This window comes from Chrysochloris asiatica, unplaced genomic scaffold, assembly GCF_000296735.1.
Source record: "Chrysochloris asiatica unplaced genomic scaffold, ChrAsi1.0 scaffold00304, whole genome shotgun sequence".
NCBI lineage: Eukaryota > Metazoa > Chordata > Mammalia > Afrosoricida > Chrysochloridae > Chrysochloris > Chrysochloris asiatica.
Window position 1 is genome coordinate 3,223,694 of NW_006408822.1, and position 9,600 is coordinate 3,233,293.

General features: G+C 47.8%; 1 pseudogene; it reads left to right on the forward strand.

Moving 5' to 3' along the window:
• LOC102824309 overlaps window positions 1–9,600 on the forward strand; it is a 22,026-nt pseudogene that overhangs the window by 11,830 nt on the left and 596 nt on the right.

Here is a 9,600-nt window from a genome sequence, read left to right on the forward strand (position 1 = left end):
AGCCAAGAAAAAGAGGCCTAGAGAGAGGAAGGGACTAACCACTGTGACCTAGCAGAGCTGTGGCATGCCAGGGAGGGATAGTAAATCACCTGTGGTGAAGGATTTCTAAACTGTGCTGGCCAGTAGTTATGAAGTCCTTCATCCCATTTTACAGAGAAAGAAACTGAGGATCCTCCAAGCCTACATCCCTTCTTAAGCCACACACCTCGTGAGAGTTAAAACCAATTTGCTCTTAGTTATATTGGTGGCCTTATTATGATCACTTTGATCGCAATTATCAATTCAACAAATTAAAATCAAACCAAAGAGGATCTTGTTCATTGAGCCCACAGCCCATGTGCTGGATCACTATGCTCTGATTTGTCTCAGGGAATTCTCATCACAGCTCTGAGATGAGAAGGATTATAAGACCCATCAGACAGATGAAGAGATGGAGGCTCAGAGAGGTGATGGGATTGTCCCACCACTTGTAAGCACAGAACTAGGAGTCGACACCAGGCTGGCCTCTGAAGGCTGTGTCATCCTCATCCCTGGTTCTTCTGTTTTCACCCTTGTCCCCTTCAGTCTCTTCACCCAACAGAAGTTGCAGTGAACAACTCGTCTCAGGTCCTGCTTAGAGCCTACCAGTGGTTTTGTCTACATTTAGAGAAAGATTTAAGTCTGTACCATGGCCTGTGCAATGTGGAGCCATCTTGGCCTTGTCCATCTTGCCAGCCTATTCTCATACCACCCACAAAGCCCTTTCTATATGGGCTTCTGCCACAATGGCCATCTTTGTGTCCTTCACGTGCAGCTCCTCTACTGCGGGTCTCATATGTATGTCTGATATTTCTGGATGGTACAAACAATGAAACCACACTCTACAACTAGCTGAAAGGAGAGTTATTGGCACTCACCCAGAGGCAGCTCTGAAGAACGGTATTGTGATCTGTTTCCCAAACGTCATAGCCTTGACAGCAATGAAGAAATGGGCTGACTTCAACCATGTTCCATAGACTCCCATTGTCCTGGAGATGAGAGAGAAAAGAGGAAGAGCTGGTTGGTCGTAAGTGTGGTGAGACCTGGGAACTCCTGAGTCCATGGACAAGGACATAGCCACAGAGGGCTAGAGCTGAGAGTGAAGCATCCAGCTGATATGACATGAGGGGAGATGCACAAGAATGCCCAGACTTGAACAAAATATCCATTTGACCTAGCTTTGAGGGCTTGATAATCAGAACTCGACTTTGTTGTTGTTGTTGTTGTTGTTGTTGTTGTTGTTGAATGCCATTGAGTCAGTTCCGACCCATAGCGACCCTGAATAGGGTTTCCAAGGAGTTACTGGTGAGCTTGAACCACTGACCTTGTAGTTCACAAGGCTTTGCAGTCTGGCGCATTAACCCACAGCGCCACACCAGGACTTCTCAGAACTTGACTAGAGGAAGACAAAAAAATGAAAAGTTTTGATAAAAGAAACAAGAGTAAATTGCTGCAGTTCGATGAACTTAACATATACTTATGGATGTAGTAACTCAGAATGCCAACTGAGAGAGAAGGAATCTACACATCAAGTATTAATCCTAGCCTCTATGTTTACACAGTAGATAGGGAAAGGCAATTTAGACAATGGCTACCTAAATTGAGGGGGCTATAAAAGCACAAAGTGACTGGCTTACAAGTTTTCAAGAGGGAGTTTAGTTTAAGAGTATGCAGGGGAAGACAGTGTCCCACCTAATAGTTTTCATCTTGTCTAGACGGGTCTGGTAAAAACGGATGGGGATAAGATTCTCATGATTCCACAGGGAGTAAATGTTAACATGATGAATTGTGATAGTCACAACGGTAGAGGTAGAGGATTTGTAACATAAAGTGGGCAGTAATTAATCTTATATTCCAGAAACAGAAGAGCCTAGGACCATCAAGGGAGAAGTGCACAAGCCGAATGTGGGACCCTGTCCAGAGAAACAGCAACACCAGAGATGGAGGCAGAAATGAGGACATGGAGAGAGGGAGAAGTTGAGGCCTCTAGACTCATGGAAAGAGAGGGTCTGAGCGCTGGCGACCAGTAGGCAGGATTGCAGAATGTGCCCTTTGGTTTCTTAAATTATTATATATTCCTGAGTGTTTTTGTACACACACACACACACACACATCTGCCCTCCAAAAAAGCCAGAGTGAAAAGAATCAAATACTGTTGAATGATGATGCCTGGAGGAGATTTTAATCTTTGCAATGAAATGATGGTGTAAAGCCAATGTTCTTCCATTTAACCTATTCCAGTTTGGAGGGCACAATAAAAAGAAAACAAAATAAATAAATAGAGATTATACCATGCCAAAAAAAAAAAGTCATAGCCTTGAAGCCCATTGAAGACAGGGTGCATTATGAGACACTCAGGGTCGCCATGAGTTGGAATCGATTAGAAAACATCATGGTTTTTCCCACTGTTGTGTTCCAGGCCAGGGGTTAGAAAGAGTCCCTTGTGGAACTCACAATGCTAGTGGGAGGATTTGAGGGTCATGAGAAAATCAAATATGAGTCATGTGTCTATGTGATGATAATGATGGGGCAGCAGCAGAATTTGGGTAGCACCACCTATGTGACAGGTACTATGGATGACTGGGCCATACAGTCTTTAGGATTGTCCTTGAAGTAGATGCCCATGCCCCACATTATGGATGATGAGTTGGCTCAGAGGGGAATCCGTGTCTTCACTGTCCACTCTCCTCAGAGTCTGTGGATCTCTAAGCAGAATTTCCAGTCAATTTCATCTTCAGTGCTGAAATACCATGAATTGTCCCTGCCATGAGGCTTATTGTAAAGAAAACTAAAATCCTCACCACTGGACCAATAAACAACATTCTTATCAATGGAGAAAAGATTGGAGCTGTCAAAGAAATCATTTGGCTCAGATCAATCATCAACACTCATGGAAGCAGCAGTCAAGAAATCAAATGACGTATTGCATTAGGCAAATCTTCTGCACAAGAACTTTTTAAAGTGTTGAAGAGCAAAGATGTCAGTTTGAGGACTAAGGTGTGCCTCACTCAAGCCATGGTATTTTCAGTAGCTACATATACATGCAAAAGGTGGACAGAGAACAAGGAAGATCGTAGAAAATATGAGGGATTTGAGTTATGGTATTGGGGGAGAATATTGAAATTACCATAGACTTCCAAAAGAACAAATAGAACTGTGTTGGAAGAAGTATGGCCAGAGTGTTCCTTGGAGGCCAGGATGACCAGACTTCCTCTCTCATACTTCAGTCAGATTGGCAAAAGGGACCAGTCACTGGAGAAGGATCTCATGTTTGGTAAGGTGGTGGGTCAGAGACAAAGAGGAAGATCCCCAGCAAGATGGATTGGCAAAGTGGCAGCATCAATGAGCTCAAACACGGCAACAATTGTGAGGTAGGCTCAGAAATGGGCAGTGTTTTGTTCTGGTGTGCATAGCAGCACTAGGGGGTGGAAGGCACCTAGCAACAAAAACAACAACAACTGTGTGTCTCCCAAGTCACTGTGGTCTGTATCTTTGTATTTCCTCTTATCTTATCCCCAAGTTGTCACAATCTAGTCCTGGGTTGTTCTCCATGGTGCCTAAATGTCTTACAGTAAAGTCCTTCTTCCCATTTGTCCTTATGCCTCTGGTCTCCCCTTGTCCATCCGACAACTGCTCTAGCAGGCTTCTGTCTCCTGTTATCCAAGTGGCCTTTGATTAGGGTTTCTGGCTCCTTCCTCCTTGGAGCCTTATATCCTGGACTACCATGTGCCCCTTTTCCAACAGTGACCAGGTCTGTAGGGGCATCAGCAGTTTGGAGGGCATCTGAACAGCGGTCCTTTCCCCACTCCATCACTGCTCACATCGTGTCAACAATAAGCTCCTTGTTCCAGCACACTACTCACTGACGTCAATGTGTGGCCTCATTTTCCTTTCAGAACAAAGCAGAGGGTGGGGTGCTATACCATCTCCAGAGTCACACATGGATAAGGGTCCAGCCAGGTTTTCAACCAGGTCTGATGACTCCAAAGGCCAATCTCTCCTTTTGACATGGTCTCTACCAATAATGTATTTAACCGTCTCTAAGATTCCAGATGGGGTCACAGTAACTAGTCGACAGAAGAGGAAATTATGGCTCAGCAACAATAAAGGAACCACCATACTGAGGCAGTTTGTAGGACTCCCTTTCATGAGTACCCTCATTTGGCCTTGTCATACACCTGAGTGATGCCCAGGGTCACACCCAAGGCCTTCCACTTCACACCTTGTATCTCTCCTCTGCTCCACAACATGGGGAACTGAGACCACTGAGTACGGCTCCTGTTGGGGCTGCTCCTGGTCAGGTGTAAACACAACCGAGGCTCCTTTCTGAGCCCCATGTACACATGCTGTCCCACACCTAAGCCTTGTCCCAGACCGGGTCCTCTGTCAGGAACAGCAGGCCCCGTCTCCTCCTACTCAATGCAGGTTTGTGTCTAGAGTCCAGCTTCCACACGGCTCTTCCAGAGAGGGCTAAGAACTCCCCTCAGACTGGGTGCACACCACACTCTGCCTCTGTTTCCCATTTGTCATCCAGTGTCAGCATGCTGGCAGTGGTGAGGAGTCAATGAGATGGGTGTGGGTCTTGCTGAACACAAGGCTGGGTCATGGTTTGCATCAGAGAGTGGAAGTTGTTGCTGATACACACTTGAGAAAACAGGATCCTATGGGATGAATAACAGCCCTGTGTTCCCTGCAGGAGTGACAGGTGAGGAGGAGCTGCAGGTGACTCAACCTGAGATGGTATCGGCAACAGCTGGAGGGACGGCCATTCTACCCTGCACAATCTCCTCTCTACAACCCTTGGGACCCATTAACTGGTTCAGGGGTACTGGACCAGATCGGCAGCTAATCTACAATTTCAAAGGAACCCACGAACACTTACCTCTCTACCCCAGAGTAAGAAATGTGACAGACTTCATACAAAGAAACAATATGGACTTTACCATCAGCATCAGTAACATCACCCCGGCCGACGCCAACACCTACTATTGTGTGAAGTTCAAGAAAGGGACCCCTGATACGGAGTTTAAGTCTGGTGCTGGGACTCGGCTCACTGTGAGTGGTGAGTACAGACGGGGTCTCCCACCCCTGGTGTGACAATAGCTCAGGAATAACACCTGTGTTCTTTGAGCAACAACTAAGTATCAGGGGTGAGGGTTTATATTCCTGGTCACCATCCAGCCCCTTTACAGAGCAGGGAGTTGTAGCCTAGAGATCATGCTTAAGGTCCCTGGTTCACAGGGAGAAAAGTCTGCAAACCTAGTTACCTGCTCGAATGCCGAGCCTTGTCCAGTGTGGTCCCCACAAATGAGGGAAGTGAATGTGTGGGTATTGTCCCGGTTACCTCCTGCCCCAAGTCTTCCCTGCACCATGGCCATGTCTCCTCTTATTGGACATATAATTTCTGAGGACCTACTGCGTGCCCAGCTCTGCTCTTAGGGGTTGGAAAAGCAATGAACAAGTGGGTACAAGCTCTTCCCCAAGACGTTTCCTTTCTCTCCCCCTCCAATGAGGAGAGGATTGGTGCAGGGCCAAGAGTGCTTGTGAGTTTATTTGTCTTCAGATACAGCACACTGAGCAAAAAGTCCTATGAGGAGTGGATCTGAGAGACCTGTTGGGGGAGATACCCAGAGGACTGGCTCTGCTGTGGGCTCTGGTAAGAGAACCCATGTGATTCAGGGCAGACAGCTCCACTGAGAGGAGAAGACTCCAACTGGCCACCTTGGGAGGTCCCTCACTCCAGAGATGAACCTCTCCACGTAGGTGATTAGGAGTTAGTTACCTGGTTGAAGCAGCAAAGAGGATGCTCCATTTGGGTGTCTGCCAAGGCCCAGGATCCTCTTCCTAACACCTAAATGTGGAAAGTCAGACCCCAAAGTCCTGTAGACACTGTGCAGCTCAGTCCCCACTCACTCCTGAGGCCAGGAAAAAACTGGGCTCTGCCCATCATCACACAGTGAGGTAGTGATGGGGTCTGGACGGGAACCCAGGTCTGCTTCCAGGACAGGCTCCTGGCTGCTCTGACATTGTACACTCAGTCCATGGACGAGCCCTGCACACACCACACACTGAATAGAAGCTCCTTGAACTGAAGCCCTGAGCAGGAACCAGCATTGCTACATTTCATTGTTTCCTCAGAGGTTGAGAAGGCCTCTCACACTCCAATCCACAGGTGACTGGAAACCTCTCTCAGCCTCAGCCAGAGCTTCTCCTCTGATTTTAAGGCCTGCAGAACACCTCATCATAAGGAAACGCCATCACTTAGTTTCCAGTCTCCTGTGGATGGATATACAATCGTCAGGGATGACCTGCACCTGATTGTCCTACTCACACTGGGGTGTCCACTGGGGGTGTCACTGCTGGGTCAGAGGGTGTGGGTAGTTTATGTGAAAAAGGTCAGATTCCCTCCAGACACAGTACCAGAGTTTACCCACATCCCTGGACTTTGGCAGGGAAATCAGTTTTACACTGAGTTTCCAGATAAAGACACTGAGGCTCCCAGGTGGGGTGTCCCTTTCCCTTGTGGAGGAGTCACTGGAGCAAGAGGCTGAGCCCTGTCCATCTCAGAGTTGCTGACTCCTGGTGCACTGCCCATCTCTCTGGGCCATGCCGTCTTTCTCCTCAAGGCAGGGACTAGAGGAGAAAGGGGGCTCCATCTGTCCCCTTGATGGCATTTACCCTGATAACCAGAGTTGAGAGGGAGCAGTCTTCCCTGCCCCTTTCACAGAGGAGAACCTGAGCTTCTGAGAGGGACCTGTCTGTGGGCGGGTAGGGAAGCTGGGCTCTGAATACACAAGTAGCCTGGCTCCACATCCCCTGCTCTCTGCAACACCCCACTGTGCTTGTCAAAGTGTGGAGGATGCGCCAGCCCTCTCCTTTAAAAATCTGCTCTCCTGTTTTGCAGCAATAAGCATTAAAATGAACCAACATAGAGTGTTATGGCAGGAGGAGGGTCTTGCCTTGTGCAGCACTCACACCACCAGTGGGCAGGTCAGACTGGATTCTGCTTTCATGCAGCCCCACTGGGCCACTTCTTCCCCTGTGTTTACTTCTACACATGTCAAAAACGACACGGAAGACTTCCAGTTGAGGCCAGCCAGGAAGAGTCAATACAAACAGTGAGACTGATGGGTAATTTTGTTCTAATGGTAAGTTTGGTGGGAAATCACCTGGAGCAGAGAAAGGAAGGTGGACTTGGACTCAGACCCAGAATTTCATGTGGGGACCACCACTCACTGTCTGCGTCGGTCAGGTCCCTTCACCTTTGGAGCCACAATATCCTGCTCTAAGATGAGGACAGTGACACCTCCCTCCCTCCCAGCAGGTTAGAGAATAAGATGCAGGAGGAGTCTGAACAGTGCCTCACGCTTATCGGTCACGGTAATGATGCAGTCATGTTTATTGCTTACAAATGCTTCTTCTTGTAGTCAAGCCCTCTGCCCCCGTGGTATTGGGCCCCTCAGCAAGGATCTCACCTGGGCAGACAGTGAGCTTCACCTGTGAGTCCTATGGCTTCTCCCCCAGAGATGTCACCCTGAAGTGGTTCAAAAATGGGAATGAGCTCCCAGCTCTCCAGACCAACGTGGTCCCACTAAAGGATAGTGTGTCCTACAACATCTCTAGCAGGACCCAGGTGAAGCTGACCCAAGAGGACGTCTACTCTCAGGACATCTGTGAGGTGGCCCTCACTACCATGCAGACCACTCTTCATGGGACAGCCAACTTGTCTGAGACCATCCGAGGTAGATGACACTCACACCCAGCCTACATCCTTATCTGCCCCCAGGCCTGCTCTCCCAGATTTCCTCAAGGACTTGTACTGCCTGGAATCCAATTCCTAATTGTTGTTGTTGTTAAGTGCCGTTGAGTCGGTTCCGACCCATAGCGACCCTGTACAGGGTTTCCGAGGGTGTAAATCCTTACGGGAGTACAAAGCCTCATCTTTCTCCCGCAGAGCAGCTGGTAGTTTTGAACCGCTGACCTTAAGGTTCACAGCCGGATTCGTAACCACTACGCTACCAGAGCTCATTCCTAATTATCCCTCCGAATTACCATAAACCACAGTGTGCCAGTCAATCTGCCCAGCCCTGTCACTATGGTAATGCTAATGGTAGATCTCAGTTTCACATCTGCCATCTACCTAGTACAAGTGGTACGTGGTAGTGGTGTGCCATAGTGTTGTTGTTGTTGTTGTTGTTGTTGTTAAGTGCTGTCCAGTCAGTTCTGATACATAGAGACACTGTAAAGTGTTTCTGAACCACCAATCTTGCAGTTCAAACAGGCTTGTGGTCTAGTGCTCTTCTGACAGTGCTGTACCAGGACACCTATAGCAGCAGAAATTACTGAGCATTGACTACATTATGAGGCCCTACATACTTGGTGATTTAATTCATTTTGTTAGTCATTCTATGCTGTCTGCATGCAAGGCATTGTGTTTGTTGAGCTCATGTGTCGATGTGGGCTAATGCGCTGGACTGCAAAGTAAGTTTGATTGGCAAGGTCGGCACTTCAATACTCAGAAACCCTAGACAGAGTTGCTATGGGTCGGAACCGACTTGATGGTACTTAACAACAACAACAAGGAACTATCAGTACTTGAGCACCTAATTGTGTGCCTGTAACTGTGCCTACTGATTTCATTCAAGATGCAAAGAGATACATTGTTTGAGCACCTGCTGCATGCCTAGCACGGTCCTCAGTGCTTCCCTTGCTGTGATGGTAGAAGTGCTCTCTCATCCATCCTTCCCTCTGTGATCTGTCTGTTCCACAAAGTCAGACTACTTCAGTGTTATCCAACTGCCCATTCCAAGGACCACCTACCAAGTGAAGAAGGTTTACCCCAAGAGCCTTGAACTGACCTGGATGGAGAATGGTAAAGTGTCCCAAACAGATTCAGCCTCAGTTGTCACTGAGGACAAGGATGGGACCTACAACCTGAAGAGCTGGATCCTGGTGAACTCACCTGCCCAGGGAATGTGGTGCTCACCTGCCAGGTGGTACATGACACTCAGCCAGCAGTCACCAAAAACCTGATCCTGAGCACTGAGTCAACCTGTGGTGAGGCCTGCACTCCACCTCACTTAGCGTCCAGCCAGCAACATCTTTCATTAACACAGGCCGCCTTGACAGTGCCCACAGCTCCTGGGTACAAAACCTTCAAGTTCTCTCAGATAGAACTGTCCTCACTCCCTTGCTTGGAGTGTTCATCACAATTTTTCCCATATCCTAAAGGACCAGAGTGATGGACTTCCCTAGGTTGAATCTCATTATTCTCATGTCTCTCCCTACACTCATTACTCATCAGACTGGGATGGGAATTAAGTAAATTATCAATTAAAGATCAATTAGGTAAACCAAGTATCAAACATATTCCATTGAGTTCATGTTCTCCCTACGCCTTCTCTGAAGGAGGCCTGCCATGGCCACTGAGAATGTGAGACTGAAGACAGGAGGGACAGAGGTTCAAAGACTTCAGATCATTAGTGGGCACAGGGAATCTCAGAGAGAGTATATGGAAATCCTGGAATTGCACTCCTATATGTGTTTTCCCATGATTCTTCATGCCTGTTTACTTCCAGAACC